The 25,102-nt window shown below is 36.4% G+C and overlaps 1 protein-coding gene across 2 annotated transcripts in view; it reads left to right on the top strand.

Annotated features, from left to right (window-relative positions):
• The window catches only part of LOC138716215 (netrin receptor UNC5C-like), a 901,985-nt gene that overhangs the window by 139,679 nt on the left and 737,204 nt on the right, over positions 1-25,102 (top strand). The gene's annotated exons all lie outside the window — the stretch shown is intronic.

Raw genomic sequence — 25,102 nt, 5'->3', positions numbered from 1 at the left:
ACTTGAATGCAACAGTCCAGAAAATAACATAGAACTGGAAAATATTATGCGTCACTTTCTTCACATTAGTTCTCACACAGTGAACAGGACACAAGTTTTCTTGCTTTGTTTACCACACTTACAATCAGCGAATAGTATGTACTATTATGAAAGAAAAAAATTGAAATGTCATTGTATATGTTCCAACAAATACTTTAGTGTAACAGTCACAAAATAAATTGTAAAATGCTACACATCACTTTCTTCACACCCGTCCTCACATATTGAACAGACCACAGTTTTCTTGCTATGTTTACCACATGTGTACCTTTTACAAACACTGCAAATGATTGTTGTCTTGCTCACTTTGTTGTACTTTTCTATTTTTGATCGGCAGTCTCTAGTACACAAATGGCATCGACCCTTACCACCATGAACTTCTTTTGCTTCACTTGTCTGCTTGATTTTCCTTTTCAGAATTCCTTCCATTGCCGAAATCACACACTTCTGCAGTCCTGTAACATTTCTTGCCCGTTCTTCAATATACGGAGTTATGAGCTTCAGTCCCAATTCTTGTAGATGAAGTCGCCGCTGATTTGGTTTCTTCTTATTCCAGTCTGGAAAGTTCAGTATAAATGTGGTGTAGCCATTTAGAGCTGCTATATCAAGAAGTGTGTAGAAAATAGACACTGGCCATCTTCTGGTAGCTCTTTTTGTTGAATATTTGCGTACCATTTGATCCACTGTGTCGACACCGTCTTTAGTGTCATTGTAGTATAGATTTATTACTGTTTTCTTCTTTGGATCAGATGGTGCACCAATTGCATCATCATAATGTTGAATGGATAACATAAGAAGGTTCCGCTTAGGTTTTTCACGAGGGATGTATGAAACAATTGTAATTGGAACACTTCCAGTATCAGGATCACTGAAAGCAAATTTACTGGAATATAATTCTCTTCCAGAAACTTCTTTGAGTTCTTGAGGAATGTGTTTCCTATTTGCCTGCAAAGTTCCAACAAGAGTTAGCTTGTGATTGTTCCATAGATCCTCAGCCAAGTCAACAAATGTGTAGTACCTGTCTGTGGTTACATTGCGCCCGGAGTTATTTATAGGATGAACCAAACGTTTTACGACAGCTGTAGCTGAATTTGTTTGTTGCGCTGCATTCTTATTCTTCCCTGCATATGGTTCCATACTGATAACATATCTTGACTTTGAATCTGTAAGCATATGTATAAGTATGCCATACTTCACAGGTTTATCCTTCATGAAAACTTTGAAGGGACATCTTCTACGGAATAATGTAAGCATTTCATCTACAACAGTGTGCATTCCAGCAGAATAACATTTTGGTAAAACTGAGTTCATTTTGTTGAATACTTCACGCATTGCGGCAAATTTATCAAACTCCCTGCGTTCATTTCGTGTGTTTTTGTCATCAAATCTTATTATTTTAGTTAGCTGCTGGAATCTAGTTCGGCTCATAGTATAGCAGTATAAACAAATCTTCCAGAAATATTGGACCAAAGATCTGTAACTGCTGTTTTGCTATCACTTTCTTTGCCCATAAAGATAAGAAGCACTATATAAGCAAGGAATTCAAGTCTACTTGTTCCTGGTACTTTCTGCCTAATCGCTTCTTCATTAGAATACTTTATAATGCTGTCTACAATTTCCGGAGTAAAGAACTTTTCAAACGACTCCATTATTGTGGTCACTTTACCTTCACTTCGTAGTCCTTCGCGTTCTTTCACAATATTCTGTGCAGCTCGTCTTGATATTCGAGGTGGTTTGGAAACGTAAACTCTTCCAGTACTAGTAATATATTTATCACTGATTTCAATTTCAGATAAGTTGTCAGGGTCATCTTCAGAACTGGATTCCACTTCATCCCCGTCCACTTTGTCACACATGATACACTGGTCTTCAGGTTCACTCACTACTTCACCATCATCATCATTTTCAATTTCAGTTTCGGAATCTGTAGATTCTTCCAATAACTCTTCTGTGGTCTTTCGACTCATTGCTAGTAGACTGAACAACAAATGTAATTGTCGGAAACAAGTAGGATACATAAATATCACACCACTTCATCAGACCAATCAGGTGTAACAGAAATAGAAAGACCAAATATGCCCATTGTAGGGACAGTAGGAGCGTAACAAAAAAAAAAAAAGAATAAATATGTACATTGTTGGTGCATTACATGTGTAGTAACACAAAAGCACAAAAATTATATTGGCCATGGGTCCTACATCATTCTCGAAATAGTTGAAATAACGTGAAACCTTGTATTATGGGTTACACCATTTACTAAGGGGGGGATATTTTTTGTCCACCTTGACATATAGTCGTGTTTTTGTAAAACTATCAGTGAAAACTATTAAACAATAACACAGTAAGATAGAAAGATTCATAACCGACAATAAATAGTATTTTCGTATTTTTAATATATCAGTTAGATATTGAAAATATCAATTTTGGATAAGGTGGACACAAAGTACCCCCCCGTTGGTATTGCTAGGGTTAAAGGTAACAGGTAAAAATTGTACACCTTCAATTCTCTCCAGATATTCCCAGGAGTAGGCCTACTCGTAGCTCTGGTTAAGAAACACTGGTTTAGACTATTAAATCTATATATTATTTTAATGTACCGAGGTACATATGATATTTCCATGCAGATTTTCTGCGTCATCATACGATGTAAGAGTAATGGAACGGAGAAAATTCCCTCCGGCGCCGGGATTTGAACCCGGGTTTTCAGTTCTACGTGCTGAATTTTCTCCGTTCCATTATTCTTACATCGTATGATGACGCAGAAAATCTGCATGGAAATATCATATGTACCTCGGTACATTAAAATAATATATATGATATGCGTAAATCACTTCGTTATTTAAGACGGCGCTTATTCCGTCGGATCCCGGCCAACTAGTCACTCATAACGAGTGCACCTCAGCACATGTGTGGACTTCGGTCCTACGTTCATAGAAATCTATGACGTAGTGCAGAGGGCGGTCACTAGAGGGAACCCAAGAGTTGGAGCTTAATCTGAGACGATTCTGTCCGACGCCGGGGTGGTATCCGGTGTGGCTTAGTGGATGAAGCATCAGCACGTAGAGCTGAAAACCCGGGTTCAAATCCCGGCGCCGGAGGGAATTTTCTCCTTTCCATTACTCTTGCATCCTATTAAATCTACTTATTGTATACGTGACTTGCACCATCGAAAAAACTCGCTCATACTTACTAAGTAATCTATCCCCACGTGTTCTGGTATTGCTTCAGCTGAGAACCGTTTTCTCGTGTAAGAAATATCTAAGTACTTTCTTCCAGCCTTGCGTAAGGCATGCACACAGAGTGAGAATCTGCCCATCACTGTCGTATACCATACAGCTAAGACGCGGGATTAATTTTCGAATACAATCTAAATTTCAAGCTATTTGTGACGTGAAGGTTGTATTTTCGAACAAGCTTTGTGTGTAATTCTGAAGAAATGACAAGTATTTCTACCAAACATAAGGACTTGTTTATTACCCTCTCTTACCTACGTAATCTGCTCTACCTTGCTTTGATGATGGATGACGACACAGAAGTAAACACGAATGTTAGAACAAGCATCAGATTGTTATTAAATACACATGCATGTTATCAGTATAAAACGAAAATGTAAATATTGGTGTAGGGAAGAAGAAAAGAGCTCAAGTATAAAAACAGCTCAAAAGAAACTTAGCCCAATAAATGTAAATAAAGTCGTTGGCACGTTTCCATTTCAGAGAATGACACGGAATTTTACCATAAGCACTCAGACATGAATGCAGAAGATTATCAGGAGTAATTATGCTGTGTAATATTAGTCCCCTGTGGTACTGGAGTGAAGCAAAACAAAACTCTAGAGTGAATTAATTGTAGAAAGGGAATATGGTTATTATCCGTATTATGCCAACAAATCTAATTACATATTTAAATAATAGTAGTAGTAGTAATAATAATAATAATAATAATAATATTAATAATAATACTTACTTACTTTTAAGGAACCCGGAGGTTCATTGCCGCCCTCACATAAGACCGCCATTGATCCCTATCCTGAGCAAGATTAATCCAGTCTCTACCATCATATCCCACCTCCCTCAAATTCATTTGAATATTATTCTCCCATCTACGTCTCGGCCTCCCCAAATGTTTTTTTCCCGCCGGCCTCCCAACTAACACACTATATGCATTTCTGAATTCGCCCATACGTGCTATATGCCCTGCCCATCTCAAACGTCTGGATTTAATGTTCCTAATTATGTCAGGTGAAGAATACAATGCGTGCAGCTCTGCGTTGTGTAACTTTCTCCATTCTCCTGTAACTTCATCCCTCTTAGCCCCAGATATTTTCCTAAGAACCTTATTCTCAAACACCCTTAATCTCTGTTCCTCTCTCAAAGTGAGAGTCCAAGTTTCACAACCATACAGAACAACCGGTAATATAACTGTTTTATAAATTCTAACTTCAGGTTTTTTGACAGCAGACTAGATGACAAAAGCTTCTCAACCGAATAACAACAGGCATTTCCCATATTTATTCTGCGTTTAATTTTCTCCCGAGTGTCATTTATACTTGTTACTGTTGCTCCAAGATATCTGAATTTTTCCACCTCTTCGAAGGATAAATTTCCAATTTTTATAGTTCCATTTCGTGCAATATTCTAGTCACGAGACATAATCATATACTTAGTCTTTTCGGGAAATAATAATAATAATTAGAGATGTTGATAGACTAAAAATTATATAATAATTCCATACGCTATCGCAGGGGTAACACTGGCCAAGAACCTACATCTTTGACTCTCACATAAATTTCGGCATTTTTTTTCAAATTAAAGCCTTCGAAACGTTGATTGAGAAGATGAACTAGAAATACAAGAACACCTAACAGTGAAGCCTGTATACTATAAAGATCATTCATTCATTCATCCATTCATTTAGTGTTCTGCCCAAGGGCAGATCTTTCACTTCAAACCCAGCTTTCTCCAATCTTTCCTATTTTCTTCCTTTCTCTTCGTTTCCTCATATGATCCATATACCGTAATGTCGTCTATCATCTGATATCTTCTTTTACCCCGAACTCTTCTCCCGTTCACCATTCCTTCCAGTGCATCCTTCAGTAGGCAGTTTCTTCTCAACTAGTGACCCACCCAATTCCTTTTCCTCTTACTGATCAGCTTCAGCATCATACTTTCTTCATCCACTCTTTCCAACACAACTTCGTTTCTTAAGGCTCATTCACAATGAAAATTTAACATAACGTAAGCGTTAACTTAAGAATATAAACGTTACGCAAAAATCAAGAAGTCATACCATCATTCACGATGTGAACATAAACATAACAGCAAACATACTTGGTAACCATGGAAACATAACAACGACGCCATTTCCTCATATTCTGTCGTATACTTCAGCGCTCCACGATTGTGTTCTGTTTGCAAATCACGTAAGCATAAGCATGAAAGTTTGGAGTTTGCAAACTTTCATGTTAATGTCTTACGGTAATGTTTATGTCAGTGTTTATGTGAATCATTGTGAATGATCCCATTTGGTAGCCTGGGCGCAAACTTCTGTGTTTATGTTACGGTTATGTTTAATTTTCATTGTGAATGGGCCTTTACTCTGTCCATTTCAGACGCTCCATCATTCTCCATATCCACATTTCAAATTCTTCTATTCGCTTCTCTTCTTTCGTTGTAATGTCCATGTTTCTGCCCCATACAATGCTACACTCCACACAAAGCACTTCAATAGTCTCTTCCTCAGTTCTTTCTCCAGAGATCCGCAGAAGATGCGTCTTTTTCTAGTAAAGCTTTCTTTGCCATTGCTATTCTCCTTTTGATTTCTTGGCAGCAGCTTATGTTACTGCTTATAGTACACCCCAAGTATTTGAAGCTGTCCATTTGCTCTACTGCGTCATTTAGAATTCGCAAGTTTACCTTCTTCACTTTTGTTCCTATGACCATAGTATTCGTTTTGTTGACATTTATCTTCATTCCATACTGCTCACAATAAAATCTTGTTATGAGGACTGCGGTGTTTTCCACTCGATGCGCAGGCTTTAACACCTTCGGGCGATTCTGACTTGTTGCGACACTGTCGTATTCCCCCCCCCCAAGTTGGTAGCTGATAGGTTTATGTCCATTTTCGATTTCCCCTTCAAAATTCTGTAATGTTATTTCAATGAAACCCAAAAATCGAAGTGAGACAAGTGGCCAATAGGCTTGGAGCTCACATATACAGTTCCAGTTTCCTTGCAAGGAGGCGTTTTCGCTTATGCATTTTAAATGTTTTTCCTCCCATTTTCCCCTGTAATCATCCTCGTAGGGTAACATTGGTTTCAATTACACTCGTACATTAAATGCGTGATAAATGGTTATGATGTTGTTTATCACTACACTTTCATGCAGATCTGAAATTGAGGAGCTTAATTTAAAGCCAGTTTACTGGTGACAGCTAACATACATAATATATTCATTTGTAAAGAGCAATTGAGGTCTTTCTCTTCCTGAAACTACTAGCTTGAGCCTGTCCACTTTAAGTGGCGCATGACCCGACCTCTCATAAGGATTTAATTTCGTTGGACGTAATTTATTTTCCACTGAAATAACGACCTCTACTGTGTTGTTACATTTTGTTGAAATATGCCATCAGCAGCAAAGAGCCAATATTGAGTCCACATACAGCGAGCGCGCAAGTTAGAGAAAACCACAGCATTGAAACAATTAAAACACTTTCAGCTCGTTCCAAATATTCAATTGTTTCTAATTTCGTTGTTAGCTATATTTATTCAGTGTAATGGATTGAGTTTATAAACATTTTTGTTTGGTTCATTAGACAGAAACAAATGAATGTCAGTAACTGCCATTGACTTTCTGTGGATACAGTTTACGTAGCTGTTGAAAAAATTCACGATTTTGACAAGTGGCATACTGTAAAAAAAAGTGTGGCAGGTATTGTCCCATTGTACAAGGTGGGTCAAAAGTAGCTTTCCCCAGTATTCGTTCTTACGATCTCATACTTGTTCACATATACAGATGTCATAACTTGAATAAACGAATAGCTGGTATAGTAAGTGGTGGGTTTACAACCATGTTCATGCGTCAACTGTTTTTCCGATGTCATGCCTCGTTTTGCCGATATGCACTTGATATGACAACAGGATGGAGCACCACCTCATTTTGGTGTAGAAGTGAGGGATGTCTTGAACCAACAATTCCATGAATGGATTGGCCGTCGTGGCACAACAAAATGGCCACCCAGATCATGCGACCTTCAACCATGTGATTTTTCGCTGTGAGTTATCCTGAAAATGATGATTTTGCTCAGAAACCGCAAGATCTGCATCAGTTGCAACACGTTATCGAACAGTAATTCGTGAAAATCTATGAAAGTCGTGAGTTATGTTCTATCATCTGTAAATCAATTTCTAAACGTTGTGAATTATTGTGTATCGGGAAACAAGGCGTCCTTTTTTAATAAAATCTGTAAAGGAATGTGTAGTCAAATGTAAATTGAATGTAATTAAATGTAAGGAAGTGTTTGGAGAAACGAATTTTGACCCACTTTCTATATTACAATACATATTGCAGACTTTACAGTTACATATAGGCTAACTTTTACATATAGTGTTAGCATATTTATGTACGTTTTTGTTTCTCATAGTAATGGTAACGGTAAGATTACACAGTTCATCATCTTTAAGAGAGAGACAGAGAGAGAGGATGGGTGTGTTTTTGTGTATATGTAGCGCTATGTATGTATATAATATATATTTATATGCTATATATATATATATATATATATATATATATATATCGAGAGAGAGAGAGAGAGAGAGAGAGGGAGTGAATGTGCTTGAAGATGATCTTTTCTTATTTGGTTATTTAACGACGCTGTATTACCTACTTAGCATCGATGGGATTAGTGATAGCGACATGGTATTTGGCGAGATGATTAGAAATTGATCTAGGGTAAAACTTCTTTCGACAAAATGATCCCCTACATTTGGAGAATGTTACATACTAAAATTATTTATTTATCTTGAACTATTCAAAATATATGCCACATTATATAAGCATTTCGCTAAAACCAGACGTAAGTGCAAGTTTGAACAATAAATTACTGAGATTTACGATAAATTAATTAGTTTAGGAAATTGTGTATGTATTATGTGTAACTACTTTGGTATAGAGATCAGTTTTTAAATTATTAAGTTTGTATCTTTGTGAACTAATATCAATAAATCATATCATTATATAAGCATATTAGAAAAAAAAATATATATGTATTTGTATATTTTTGGGATAAAATAATTATAATGATTGAAAATAATTTCAGTTCACAACATAGCCACATGTTTAAGCTTTAATTTGGTACTCTAATGAAATCTTTTAGCCAATTGGAAATCTACTTTTTGTCCGTCGGAAGGATATTAAATGTCGGAAAATGTGGAGTAGGAGAAAAAACACTGAAAACGGCGTAAATTAGAGAAAGTATAGTGCGCTTACATTATAAATGCACAAATAATTACGATATTATTGAGAAAAGTACAAGTTATATATTTTTGAAAACTGGAAGAAATGAACTTCCAGATCAGGCAAAAATATTATTTACCAAAATTTTGAAGAAATCTCGTATTTCTAGAGTCGATTTATACCTCAAATGTATGAAGTTAATAGAAGATTTAAACTACTTTCATACGCTTTCAAACCAATTTGAATTCTTTGTACAAAACACCCTACCCCATTATCTCCTGGCCTAGTTGCCTCATAAGTGGTGACTTGTTAGGTTCAGATATGTCTTGGGACAGTTGACTAAACAACAAGAAGTACAAAATTGCAGATGTGGTTCTTTAACAGTGGCTTGTTAGTCTCCATTTCTCGAAGTAAAGAATTAATGAAAGTTAGACAATTATTCTTCAGATTCTAAATGAAAGCACAGACCCTGTTGCACGCTTATTTTGATGTTCATTTGTTTGTTCATCTTTTTAAAAATGTATTTTCCTCTTTCTGATGAATAGCTTTTGTCGTTTCCCTTACTCTTTGTCATGTCTGTTACATGATCACTGAGAAGCAGAGGGCGACAGGTGGGGGGGGGCAGAGAAGAGCGAGAGACATATATAGATTGGAAGTCCTTTGAATTCATGTGTTCATTTTCCCTTTATCTTTATCCCTTTAGGAAAAGAACCAAATGTAATACGAACAATTCTAAGCCCTTTTTTTAATTTCACAAATTGAAGCATGTTGTACCTACGTATCTCTAATGAGATGTCTTTTGTTCTTCCACAAACGAACTAGAATGCCTCAAACGTAGACATTAATTCCCCATCTTTTAATATATTGTCTGCTGCCTGCAGCTGTTGACTTAAATGGGAAGTTTTTCTTTTCCGCCAACTACAATGCTCTTTATTTTGTGGTGTCAGATGGGCATAGGCTTTACTGAAGCGTATTGTTAACTTTTGTTTTTGTGTGTATGTATTTTTCTGCTGTTAGATTGATTCAAAACGCATGTATAAACTTACAGTTGTTTTGATGTCTGGTTTTCTAAAGAATCCTAAAATTAATTATATGTTTGCGAATATTATATGAATGGTCTTTATTGTTCCTTTATTATAACACAATGATGTCGACCAATGTAAAAGTATGTACTCGTATATGCACATGTTTCCAAAACACAGTTGTTTCACTAGAATTTATTATTATTATTATTATTATTATTATTATTATTATTATTATTATTATTGTTGTTGTTGTTGTTGTCAGATGGGCGTAGACATTACGTATAAAGCGTATTTTGTATGGAAAGATTAATATCTTATTAGAAAGTCGTATAATTACGAGTATATGCTTACATTTGTTTTGGTATTTGGTTTTTGAAAGATTATCATACCTATGTATTTTATGGGAGTGTGGATTAGAAGAGTATTATCATTTGTTGTCATAATAGTCTTAATAGACAGCTCTTTTGCTACAAGAATTAACCTGTTTTTTTAATGAAAATATGAACATCTAATATTTCCAAACCGATTTTTTCACTAGAATTAATCATTATCGTAGAAATTTCGTTGTTGTTTAGTCAACTGTTCGAAGACAGATATGAACCTCACAAGTGATATAAAAAAAAAAAAAGAGGCGCCTCTCATGAGGCAACTAAGCCAGGAGATAATGGGGTAGGATGACCAGTTCCTTTCCCCTTAAGAGAGATGTTAGTAGAGGTACTGATTTTACCGACACATTACGACGAACTTAAATTTCAAGCAAATTTTATCTGTGCTTGGAAATGAAGACCGCGAGTGATATTTATTAGGATTATTTGGCGAGGAGAGCATTCATTCGTAGTTTTCTGTCCGAGAGCAAGTGTTTTCCTGCAAACACAGCATTCTCCAATATTCCCTATTTTCCACCTTCCTCTTACAAGTACGAGGCCGTCCAGAAAGTGATTTTCCCTGTGGCCGTTTATAGAAAAAAAGCACAGTTGCATATTGAAACAGATACAGCAATTGTTGCGCTATTTGTGAACATATCCCCCACTGGAATTGGGACATTTGTCATACCATGGGATCAATTTTTGTGTCGTAGAAGTCAGGTCGGAACCAGCGTTTGACTGCGTCTGCACCTGTATCTGTCGATCCAATGATATGAGAAATGTCTGAATTCCGATGGAAAATATGTTGAAAAATAGCTCCACAATTGCTGTGTCTGTTCCAATAAATTTGTCCAATGAAATTGTGTTTTTTTTCTGTTAACGGCCCCTGGCGAACTTATTTTTTACGGCCCTCGTAATTGCGGTCGAATGGCAAAAATTTGTAAAGCACTTCTTTTGACATTATTAACATGGTGGAATAAAAAATGTAACTTTTTTATCTGCCCTATCAGAACGTTTGCTTGTTAGTCTCCGAATACAATCCATATGTTGTATACCATTTAATATTTTCTTCTGCACCGAACTTTCCTCCCGTTCACCATTCCTTCCAGTGCGTCCTTCCCTAGGCAATTTCTTCTCAGCCAGTGACCCAACCAATTTCTTTTTCTTTTCTTGACCAGTTTCAGCATTATTCTTTCTAGCACAGCTGCGCTTTGTGTTCTCTGTCCATTTCACATCTGCATTCTTCTCCATATCCTAATTTCAAATGCTTCCAGTCTTTCTCTTCATTTCGTTGTAATGTCCGTATTTCTACTCCCATGCAATGTCACACTCCACACGAAAACTTCACAAGTCTCTTCCTTATCAGTAGAAACAAAGAGGAAAAATTATTATTATTATTATTATTATTATTATTATTATTATTATTATTATTATTATTATTATTATTATTATGAAAATACGAAAAAGCGTGTTTCTGAACACTTCACTACGAAAACCTAAAAACGCGTATAAACCAAATTAATGCATGAATATTAATGAAGAACATGATCAGTACAATAAAACAGAAGGCTTTAATTAAATATTCAATAATTATTGAACCCTCATTTCGTAGTCCTCAATTTGTTCTTGTCATGATGATATTGCTGTCTTGTACAAATTGGTTTCACATAGTTTCTCGGTTTTTGTTTCTATTATTTGCTTTACATATTTTTAAATTAATATGAAAACTCTTTGTTTACTCTTTAATTTACGTATAGGTTTGTGAGATAAACACTATTCTGTATTAAAGAAGTTGATATCCGGATCTTTGATTCGTTTGTTTCTTGCAACAGATAATTATTAACAAGTCTACAACGGATATAAGGCTGTACTTCAATCAAAGGACTTGGAATGGTGTATTAAGATATTTTAATGTTTCAGGACATTTACTTTTCTTAATATTGCAAATGTACAAAAACTAATATTTTCCGATTACTATAAAAATGATGCAAGAATTAAATATCGATTTATTGAAGAGACAAAGAAATGATTTGCGTAAGAGCTGCGTCACATGATTAAACTTTTGCTTTGCTTCTCAACAAAGAGAAATGAATACTGTTCTTTTTGAAAGGAGAGCTCATTTTCGTCAACAAAAATGTATCGCATATTGCTTTCTTTTGAAAAAAAAAACAGTCTTGATTCCTTTCGGACTACAAGACGATATTGGCTGCTAAATTAGTTGCTGCGTTACCATTGGCTTTACGGTACAAATCCGAATTGTATATGCGCAATTGCAGTGTGCGGCCGGGAGGAAAAAGGTCTTAAGTAAAAATGTTATACTTTTCAGGAGAGCAGTAGAAAGATTGAAATTGGTGTCAATTATAGAGTTTTTTTTTTAATCAAGAGGTTTTTCCTGGATATTATTTGTTTATATTTCTTCTAAAATAGGTAATGTTGCTGCTCATTTAACAATTTTCTTGATTTTTTCCAAAAATAGCCGCACTTAAGTCCTTTTAAGACTAGAACCCAATTTGAGTAGAAGGAACTATGTAAACATAAGACCTTTTTCATGTCAAAATAAATGAGAAATGTAAATTATTAGGAATGCAAAATGGGTCTTAAACAATAATACTGTTTACCCTGGTGCTTAAAGTTTTAAAAGTATATGTTTTGAAAGCATAAGAAAGAAGTTAAAATCTTCTATTAACTTTACTTAAATTAATACACTTAAACCAACAATAAAAACAAGTAAATCGTAATACCCCAAAAAAATAATAAATAATTCAATGATAAGGGTAAAAATCTCTTCCAAGCCGAGAGGGCATCAGTATGTGATAAAATGGCTAAAATACAAGTTAAACCTTTTTAATAGGGAAGCAAGGAAAGTAAACATGTGATGGTTTGTAAGGAATAAAGTATTAAATATTCTTAAGCCCTTTATTCTGTGTGTGCTCGATACAAAAAGTACTTAGGACATTTGGTAACGCTCTATAAATCCAGTTCAGGAGTCTTATTTGACTTTAAGGGTGCTATGCATAGACATTTCGCTAGCCCGCGCTACGAGCGTGCTAAACTATCACCGGCTATCGACTGATTACTTGTACACGATTCATATATCATATCATATCATATCATATCATATCATATCATATCATATCATATCATATCATATCATATCATATCATATCGCTAACACTGGTTTATGAATACGAAAAACGTTGGTTCGCTGATCATCCACCGGAAGCCCGCGCTAAGAATGTCTATGAATATGGCCCTTGCGTTTTACCAGATTGTAGAGAATTGTTTCCGCTTTCAGAATATATAAAAATATCATTTTCACAAAAAATTGATTTAAGACCTTCTTCCTCCCGGCCACATATTTTGTGAAACATATTCTTAATTGTTGACCCCTGGCAATCATATATTGAAATTTACTGCATTGTTAGGGCCTGTTAGAATTTCAAATTAGAACCTTTCTTTGTGTGTCAGCTTTCACGTCTCCTAGCAGTATGTATTACTATTACTATACGACCGCTGCTGCTGCTGCTGCTACTACTACCACCACCACAACCACTACCACTACCACCACCACCACTATTACTACTACTACTACTACTACTACTACCACCAACCAACCACTACCACCAACACCACCACTACTTCTACTACTACTACTACTACTACTACTACTACTACTACTACTACCACCACCACCACTACCACTACCACCACCACCACTATTACTACTACTACTACTACTACTACTACTACTACTACTACTATTACTACTACCACCACCAACCAACCACAACCACTACCACCACCACCACTATTACTACTACTACTACTATTACTACTACCACCACCAACCAACCACAACCACTACCACCACCACCACTACTACTACTACTACCACCACCACAACCACTACCACTACCACCACCACCACTATTACTACTACTACTATTACTACTACCACCACCAACCAACTACTACCACCAACACCACTACTACTACTACTACTACTACTACTACTACTACTACTACTACTATTAATACTACCACCACCAACCAACCATAACCACTACCACCACCACTACTACTACTACTACTACCACCACCACCACAACCACTACCACTACCACCACCACCACTATTACTACTACTACTATTACTACTACCACCACCAACCAACCACAACCACTACCACCACCACTACTACTACTACTACTACTACTACTACTACTACCACCACCAACCAACCACAACCACTACCACCACTACTACTACTACTACTACTACTACTACTACTACCACCACCACAACCACTACCACTACCACCACCACCACTATTACTACTACTACTACTACTATTACTACTACCACCAACCAACCACAACCAGTACCACCAACACCACCACCACCACTACTACTACTACTACTACTACTACTACTACTACTACTACCACCACCACCACAACCACTACCACCACCACCACCACTATTACTACTACTACTACTACTACTACTACTACTACTACTACTACTACTACCACCACCACAACCACCACCACCACTATTACTACTACTACTACTACTACTACCACCACCACAACCACAACCACAACCACTACCACCACAACCACAACCACTACCACCACAACCACTACCACCACCACCACAACCACTACCACCACCACCACTACTACTACTACTACTACTACTACCACCACCACCACAACCACAACCACTACCACCACCACCACCACAACCACTACCACCACCACCACCACCACCACCACTACTACTACTACTACTACTACTACTACTATAACTACTATTGAATTCTACACTTCAAAAGTGCGGAACTTTAATTATGACGTCATGAGAAGAGTTTTCACTGTCTTACACCCTTGAAACTTTGCAAATAAGAAACCCAAAAAGTCTTAGTGTCTTTAAAGGCCTTCTTTAATTGTAGACCGGAAGTGTGACCTAGTACTAGTACGAGTAGGAAGTTAACAATTCTCAACTAATTATAAACAGTGAATTACTGTAGTTCTGCGGCCAGACTTGCTGGGTTCGTTGGCTTGCTACAGGAATCGTGACGGTTCGAACTTTTCGTTTCTGGAATCATGCTGTCGGCTTGCACCCTTCCAGGAATATTAAGTGACCTTTCCATGTGTAAACTGACACTGTGATTCCAGTGAAGCACGCCATCGTTTGGTCCGTGGAATCGATAGCATTTCTGTGAATCCAATCGCAGCGGATGGGACCGTTTTGTTAACATTTTGTAGCCAAATGACAGTGCATTCGAATCCCAGACACGCTGTGTCCTGCATGGTTTATTGAAGACAAAGACACGTGTGTGTACAGTGAGTATTTCTTGGAGCACTACTGTTTATCCGGACATTTATGGTCCACCATTGCAAAATTTACGCTGTACACTTATCAGGGGGCGGATGTTGATGAAAAGTCATTTTCTTATTTTTGACATTAGGACGATGCCTATTAATATAGAAATCCTTTTTACTTTAATATCAACGTAAAACTTAATTTCTTATAATTGCATTTTTTGCATTTTTTTTACTTTTTGAAATAATAGGTCATTTTTACATTTTTTCGTCATTTTTTGGTCATTTTTAATATTTTGAAGAACTTTTAGATCATTTTGAGTGCATTTTACTTCCTTATTTACATATAGGCCTGTTAAATCTTTTTCTAAGCAAACAGATGAGTCGTAGACCCTACTAGTAATTACCTACTGAAGAAGTGAATAACAGTGAAGTTTGAGTTTCATAGTTTGGAACAAATTCCGAAGTCCATCCCTCATTCCACTGAAGGCTTCACTTCACACAACAGAAGTAATACAAAATGCTTGACAACTGCTTAGTTTAAGTGAGGTCTTTGACCGGTACAGTTCTTTTGTTGGTTGTTGGTACGAGGATGTGTTTAGAATTTATGTATTTTTTCTGAGGGGGGGGGGAAACTCTCACCGTTTTCTGGAAAAATAGTACGTTGTGTCTCCAATATGGTTCGGAAGGGAGGTACTACATTAGACAGTATTTTTAACACAAATATTGCAAGAATGCACGCTGTGCCCACAATTTTTTCTGTCATTTACCTCCCCATCTGGAAGGTCTGGTAACAAAAGTGAAGAACGGAAAGAGGAGACGGAGAATGAAGGCACTGATATGGACCACCCCTGACTGAAACACGTTGTAAACTCTCAATAAAATCTATAGTTTTCCCTTAAAACTTTCATTTTTTTGCATGTTCTTTTCCTTTATCTTAGCCAAATTCCAGGAAGTTGCCTCCTCTCTCCGAGATTTGCAGGTCAGTCATTGAATCAAGGTGACTAATTTTTAAGAAGTTGTGTTGCGAGTACGGTGAATAATATTTAAATGTCATTTTCTTTTAATTTCATTTCATTTTTCCATTAGTTTAAGGGCATTTTAATGATCATTTTATGCAGATTTTAGGCCATCAACAACAGCTCCCTAGTGATAAGAAATCGCTGTACACAGACGTACAGACCACCGGCATTTCCAAAGCCACTTTTTTGGCGTCAACAATACTGAAATTGTAAAAGAAGACTTGAAAAAGGGATTACTTTGTAAGAGACAGCGAAAATATTTGTCTTAATATTGAGCAATTTTATCATGACATCGGAATGAGGGGTTGAGATTTTTCTATGCAAGAAGGGAGAAATGAGGGATGATATTTCAATATTATCCCAGACGTCACTTAGAAAACCCGTGGAAAGGAAATCTCAGTCTTCTATTTTTATATCAGTTGTTTCTTTCTTGCATTATTTGTGGAAATATACAGCAAGGGGCGGATGCAAATAGAGGGGAATCTACGTGATGTGTCTCTCTGTATTGATGCATGACGGAATTGTGAAGGGGTGGTGGAAAGGGGAAAACAATAGGACGAAGTGCAGTCTTGCGACAGGAAGTAAACTGTCTTCCAGCAGATCTGTTCTCTTGTTCATTTGTTTCACAAGTCTCGTACAGACAGACTCATTTTGTCTGTTTGTTCCTCGACTTACGATTCTAAACGGCCTGTCCTCAGCTACACTTCAGACGTTTTTCACCAGAAGAACCGGGGTTTCAATTCCTTGTATTGTGGTATAGGTTTCCGCAGAGTAATTTGCTTTTTTTTTTTCTGACAATATCTTCATTCATACATGATCTCAATTGAAGAGTATTCAGTCTTCCTATAATAATAAGAAGAAATGCGCACAAGTGTGCAAGAGTTGATTTGCTGTTATTCTTTGCTGTATTCGCTAATTGACTTGTTTCTGTTCTTGCATTTTATTATATGATATCTTTCGCAGAGCTGATCACAGAGTTCGCCCACACATTCCGGTTGAAGAGTATGATCCCAAAACTTGTTCAGTTCATTTAGCCATTTTTATTTTTATACATATAATATGATTTTTAGGCTTATATCAGGGCCGGGCATGAGAGCAGCTCCAGTTAGCCAGCCAGAGCTGCTCTCGCTCTGCAAGGCACTTCAATTCCAAGCCAGAGCAGAACGCTCACGCAGTGGCGGACTCGCATTGCAGCTACCTTCCCTGCATTAATATAACAAGAGCCACGGTTGTTCTAGTCATTCAGTCTGTCAGTACATAATAGTTTATAAGGATATTACATCAATCCATTGTACAGTACAGACTTTATAACACTCTTATTGATTAAATGAAATAAACTTCGCTCTATGCACACACACAAATCTTTAGGCTTTCTTACATAACCCATACGCACATACTGCAACTCCTCACCACGGTTCTACGAGACAGGCGTATGGCTTCCACTTCCCCTACTTACTGTGGACAGAGTTCATCTGCGAATGTAATTAAACATCGCTTGATGAATTCACCTATGTTGAATGTTTTCAATTCCTTTGCAATTTCATGGCAAATTTTGTAGCTAATTTTCATAGCCGATTCACTAAGTGCATTATTGTCATCCTTTTAATACATATTATGTAATATATATATATATGATATGATATGATATGATATGATATGATATGATATGATATGATATGATATGATATGATATGATGTGATATGATATGATATGATATGATATGATATGATATGATATGATATGATATGATATGATATGATATGATATGATATGATATGATATGATATATGATATATGATATGATACGATATGACCATAAATTAATACAACTTAAAGAAAATGTTTCTCAGGTACACTATATTAGAGTATCTATTCGATATTTATATTGTATTGTAAGTTATTATAGTACATTTAGTAATATATAATTTTAAATTATACAGATATTATGATATATCATAGTTCATGATATATAATATGATATATCATGAACTGTAATATACTATACTATGATATATCATAATACTTGTATTATTTAAAATTATATATTACTAAATGTATAATGACTTATAATGCAATGTAAATATCAAATAGATACTCTGTACCTGAGAAACATTTTCTTGTCCACACCTTGGAGTAACGGTTAGCACGTCTAGCCGCGAACCCAGGTGGCCCGGGTTCGATTCCCGGTTGGGGCAAGTTACCTGGTTGAGGTTTTTCCGGGGTTTTCCCTCAACCCAATATGAGCAAATGTTGGGTAACTTTCGGTGTTTGACCCCGGACTCATTTCACCGTTATTATCACCTTCATCTCATTCAGACGCTAAATAACCTTAGATGTTGATAAAGCGTCGTAAAATAACCTAATAAAATAAAAACATTTTCTTTAAGTTGTATTAATTTATGGCGTTCATTACCGATATATTTGTCATATTCAGTAGCATGTTGTAAAGAATAATGTCGTTGGATATTGAACTCCTTAATCAGTTGGAGTGTTTTATGCCAAATTAAACACTTTGTTAATCCACTGCTCTCTACCAAAAAGAACTCCTCCTCCCATGATACATTAAAAGCATTGGGAATAGCGGGACGCTTTAGTGTATGGGCGGAAGCTCCGTCTTCAAACTTCGCCATCATACTGCAGAGTCACTACTGCACCGACACTGAATGACGTACAGTATGCATACGTCACACCGCTTTGCAAGACCCGCTCTTTAAAGCACACAGCGCTCATTTCTCAGAATCACGTAATGTGCCCAGCCCTGGCCTATATCATTATATTTTAGGATTTTTTTCTTCCAAAATAACGCCAATCCTTGTCTAAAAGTTTGTTTATTATGCATGTTACGTTAAAAACTCGCTCAGTCCTTAGATCGGTTAGTAAAAAACTAGTCCAGTCTTTCCATAAAAATGGACTGAACGCTTTTGGGGTCATACTCAATAATGTAAAAGACACTTGCACGTTAAGTGCATTTAACGTGTTAACTAGCTTTAAGCCCAGCACAAACTGAGCTGGCGCCGAACATTGACCTAGGCTTTGAGCGGGAGTCGTTCGCTTGATTTGGGAGCATCAAACGGCGTGCGGCTGGCACAAACTTCAATGAGACGCTCTGTAGTATAAAAAAAATAGGTAGAATAAGAAGGCGATAAGGAAAAGGACTAGGAAGGTAGTAGGAAAATAGAAATATTTTATACAGAAGGCCACTAGTAAAGAATCAGAAGGTAGTGAAAGAATGGAAGTAGCTCGTAAGATATTCTCTTCCATAAATAATTCATTTCTGTTTGACATTTTACGCGGAATGAAAGAGGTTCATGCCTTAATTTATTGATAGTAATGTTGCGTAGTCGTAAACACGGCGTGTAGCTGCATGGTTAAATTCATTCCAGCGTTTAATCGCTGTTCATATTGAACTTCTTTAAAGTCTCTGTATTTTTCTTATGAAGCGAGGCATATAATCGTAATTAAAAGTCAGTTAATTTGCGAATGTTTGTACGCTATAGTGTAATACACATAAATCAAACTCAACTCTGTAGAGCTACATAGCTGACAGAATGATTATTTCATAACCTTAATCCAATCTATACGTCCTAAGATTCTTGTGGCTTAAAAGACAAAAGAATATTGTACACTTATTTTTCTTACTATACAAACTGCGGTCATTTTTCAAGTAGCGATCCTTCACCGGAGTGTAAAGGCTGGTTCACAATAAACCGGGAACAGAAACAACGGGAACGAGAACGGAAATATTGTTGAAATAAGCGTATTTAAATGTGAGCATTCACAATTAACTATTGTGAATGCTCACATTTAAATACATTTATTTTAGCAATATTTCCGTTCTCGTTGTCGTTTCCATTCCCGGTTTATTGTGAACCAGCCTTACCACGTATCGTGTTTCATTACCGTTATTCAAAATGGCAACGCTCGACGTCAACATGTTTTGGGGCAGGCGCTAAGTGACAATCTTATAATTTATTTTAATAATGCTTCCACAGTTTAAGATTTTTTTTTTTTGTGAAGTATGGTTCTTCATAAGGTGATATTAATATGGCCGTTCTTACTTATCCTCCAGATCCTTTTCGATTATATTTAACTGAATTTATTTACGTAAATTTTACCGTCCGGACTCTTTTAGATCCGAATATTTTGACGTAAAACTTTTGTGTTCGATGTATAAAAGAAAAAAATTGTAACGTTTTGATATGACGAGTTTACTCTGACGTCACCCGTGGTATCATGGAAACAGAAGTGTAATTGGTTTTCCACGCTGTTCGTCTCTCTTCATTCTGTGTTTACTGTACCTCAAAATTTAAAATTGGCTTCGGTACTGTGGGGAAAGTTATTCCACCCACTGTAGTGTTTGAATTGCATTGAGCGGACCATGTGACTAGGATTCAGTTCCATCGATAGAGACGAAATTCAGCTCCTGTCTAGAAATATTTTCGAAAGGTATGAAATGTGCATTAGCGAGGATCGACGATAGTTTCACCATTGATTATAAGATAAGACAGTAAATTTCCTCTGTAATGTAATGCATAAGTCGCGAGATTTTATTGCCGAAAACTAACGTGCCGAATTACCGCTAAGTGGCGTGTTACTTGCCCAAGTCACTTTCCGAACGACGCCGTACTGAGCGATGTGCAGATGTACGGATATTTTATTGCAGGCGTTCTTAAACTGGTGCTCGCGAGCACCTTGATGCTATTTTAATAGTATTTGTTGCTCTCGTTATGCGAGTAAAAATGTATATTATTTTAATGTACCGAAGTACATATGATGTTTCCATGCAGATATTCTGCGTCATCGTACGATGAAAGAGTAGTGGAACGGAGAAAAATTCTCTCCGGCACCGGGATTTCAACCTGGGTTTTCAGCTCTACGTACTGATGCTTTATCCACTAAGCCACACCGGATTCCCATCCAGGCGTCGGGTCGAATCCTCTCAGTTTAAGTTCCACCTCTTGGGTTCCCTCTGGTGGCCACCCTCTGCACTACGTCATAGATGTCTATGAACGTAGGACTAATGTCCACACATGTGCTGAGGTGCACTCGTTATGAGTGACTGGTAAAAATGTTCTCGCAAACACGAACGCTTATGAGGTCCTTTTCTCAATGCAAACTTTGTTGTACGAGCCAGAACATATGAATAGTGTATGCAAATTTTTATTCCACTCTGAGCACTAACTTTGTTGTACGAGCCAGAACATATGAATAGTCTATGCAAATTTTTATTCCACTCTGAGCCTAGAAATATTGAACTAAACTTTTTTGTACTGAAATTTTTTAATCGCACAGGCATCCCTACCCCACTCCCCTTAAAGGAATTACATAAAAACTGTGGGTGTTTGACGAAAACTGATTTAAATGTTTGCAGAGAGCACGAAAAGGTCATTCAAAATTGAAGAGTACACTGCAAGAATGATGGATGTCACTTTCTTGTCGAAAATGAACCAAGACTGCCAATGCATAGCTTAAGACATACAGAATGTACATAGAGTGTTATATGGCATTAACACTGATAGTCATTGTCCAGTAATGATCGGAAAATCACAGTTAAGCTTTGAGCGCTAAGCATTTCAAACTTTCAATTGCTTCTCCTGAAAAATGTATTCCAAATGACATCCATCATTCTTGCAGTGGACTCTTCAATTACCTTTCGTCATGTAAAGTCAAAACATATCAACCCTGTGTAATGGGATCCCAATGGAACCTGTAGTAAAGCAGTTTTTGTCATACTGTTAATCTGAAGGTACGGTTGATAGGCTAATAGGACAGTATACGAGTATTTTGCAGCGTAATCACTGTAAAAAGATATAATCTCATTGTGGAAAGCCTTGCTACATTTTATAGATGTTTTCTTTTTCTTCTTTTTTTTAAGGTAATGATCTTTTATCGTCGAAATTCCTGAATGCTTACTTGAAGACTATCAATTTTCAGAATATTCCATTGCACAAATCTATACTAATAATAAATCTGTAGCCGAAATTTTTCTGGTAATTTTCGATTTTCCAAAAATAATTGGTCCTAACATATATAATTAACCACCCTGAAACCGAAAATCGCATTTTTGAAATTTTTGTTTATATGTCTGTCTGTATGTTTGTTACCTTTTCACGCGATAATGGCTGAATCGATTTATATGAAAATGGGAATATAAATTAAGTTCGTTGTAACTTAGATTTTATGCTATATGGCATTCAAAATACTTTATTTAAAAGGGGGTTATAAGGGGGCCTGAATTAAATAAATCGAAATATCTCTCTTATTATTGATTTTTGTGAAAAATGTTACATAACAAAAGTTTCTTTAAAAATAATTTCCGATAAGTTTTATTTCTTGAAAAACTTTGATAGGACTGATATTTAATGAGATAAATGAGTTTTAAAATTAAAATAACGCCATCTAAGACGGTGCAATGAATTAAGAACAAATGACTTCGTCTATAAGGGGCCTTGGACAACAACAATCGAAACAGGGGCCTTGGACATCAACAATCGAAAGCTATTAAACATAGCCTACAGACAATGTTTCTGTGTTTGTATGAAGTAATATCAGAAGCTAAATTAACCGATTTGTATAATTAATTATTACTTCACCATTGGAAAGTGTAGTTTCTCTAGATGGACATACTGCTATAATGTTATTACAGTAACGTCTGAGTAAATCGAGGACAGGTAAGATTTAAATAGCTTCTTATGCACAGAAAATTTGATAGGCTATTTTGTACATTCGTTTTCTGTAGTTCTTAAAATAATATTTATGTACACTCATTTTAATCTCAGAGAATTAACGAACAACGAGAGTGTATTGATTTAGTATGCAGTAATAGTACGTTAGCTTAGCAATCCATTATTTTATAATTCAAATTTTAACTATGCTCAATTGAATCGTGTTAAAATACATAGAATATGTATGCAATAAATGCAATGCAAAAAAAATTGGGTAATGAGCGAAGCAGATTATCTTGCGCTGTTGTAAAAGTTGTTCCCTGGACCAAACGTCCTATTTTAATTATGTAATTACTTTATATTTATTTCTAACAGGTGCAGCGGAGCGCACGGGTACGGCTAGTGTTAAATATTTCCTCAAATATGTGCGTAAAGTACATGCCGGTGGGGATACCCAGTCCGAAGCTGCGAGCTGTATACCTCTGGTTTATAACGCGTGTGATAACTGCAGTCCGCGAGATCGCATGTGATACGAAGAATTATGAATCGCATGTAATATATCGCGGACCGGCGGGGGAGGATCTGGATAAGAATCGATTGCAAGGGAGACGGACTCTCTCCTCCCCCACGCATGTGGAGACTCATCTTCGAGATGGTTTCCTCCTCTTAGTGCCTTTCTTGCGATGGGGGTGAGATTTGTCGTGGGGCTGTATTTTGTACAGATCTGTCTATCCCATCCTCACATCCGAGATCTCTATTGTCCTTTTGTACGACAGGGGATGTTGAAATGTAAGCAAGGGTGGCTTCAGTGTGTGGCTTATAGTGTGATATTGAAACTTTCCTCACTCCGTGTTGTTCCACTGTGAAGATTTTCTGTATCGTTAGAGCCTTTATTAAATAAACAACTGGCGCCAAATTGCATGATACGACTAGGAAATTGCCTAAATGGTCAGTGAGAATCCCCTTGCTACCGATGTTGAAACTTTAAAACAATAACAGAATGGGCATAGGATTTATACTCGTGTGCCCTTCTTTGGTAATGTTAATTCTTTATTTAACGTTTCTTTACATTTATAGTCGCTGTCAAGTGGATGGGATAATTTTCTTTAGCTTCTCATTTCAACCATTGTTCCTATTCCAAGACATTAAGATAATTGTAATTCTCTATTTAGCGTTACATTTCCTACCATGTAAATGTTCAAAGAAGTTGAGATAATTCTAATTATTTATTTAACGTCCCGTTTCATCCATTACCTCAGCTTGAAGGAGATGATATAATTTTAATTATCTATTTAACGTCCTGTTTCACTTACTGTTCCTGTTCAAAGACGATAAGATAATGTTAATTCACTATTTAATCTACTACTCCTGTTCAAAGATGATGCGATAATGTTAATTCTCCATTTAACGTCCTGTTTCACCTACTGTTTCTGTTCAAAGACGATGAGATTATGTTAATTCACTATTTAATCTACTACCCCTGTTCAAAGGTGATGAGATAATGTTAATTCTCCATTTAACGTCCTGTTTCACTTACTGTTCCTGTCCAAAGATGATAAAATAATGTTAATTCACTATTTAATCTACTACTCCTGTTCAAAGATGATGAGATAATGTTAATTCTCCATTTAACGTCCTGTTTCACCTACTGTTCCCGTTCAAAGACAGTGAGATAATGTTAATTCACTATTTAATCTACTACCCCTGTTCAAAGATGATGAGATAATGTTAATTTCCACTTAACGTCCTGTTTCACCTACTGTTCCTGTTCAAAGACGGTGAGATAATGTTAATTCACTATTTAATTCACTACCGGTACCTCTGTTCAAATACGATGAGATAATGTTAATTCTCCATTTAACGTCCTGTTTCACCTAGTGTCTCTGTTCAAAGACGTTGAGATAATTTAATTCTCTATTTAACGTCATGTTTCATCACTTTTACTGTTCAAATACGATGAGGTAATTGTAATTTTGTGTTTAACGTCCCGTTTCATCCACTGTCCCTGTTCAAGAACTATGATATAATTTTAATTTTTTACTTAACGTCATGTTTCATTCACTGTCCCTGTTCAAGGACGACGAATTAATTTTAATTTTTTCTATAACGTCATGTTTCATCCACTGTCCCTGTTCAAGAACTATGGGAATTTTAATTTTTTTTACATAACGTCACGTTTCATTCACTGTCCCTGTTCAAGGA

This window comes from Periplaneta americana, chromosome 16 (assembly GCF_040183065.1).
Source record: "Periplaneta americana isolate PAMFEO1 chromosome 16, P.americana_PAMFEO1_priV1, whole genome shotgun sequence".
Lineage (NCBI taxonomy): Eukaryota > Metazoa > Arthropoda > Insecta > Blattodea > Blattidae > Periplaneta > Periplaneta americana.
Note: the sequence above shows the minus strand (reverse complement) of the source record. Positions and strands in the feature narration are given on the sequence as shown.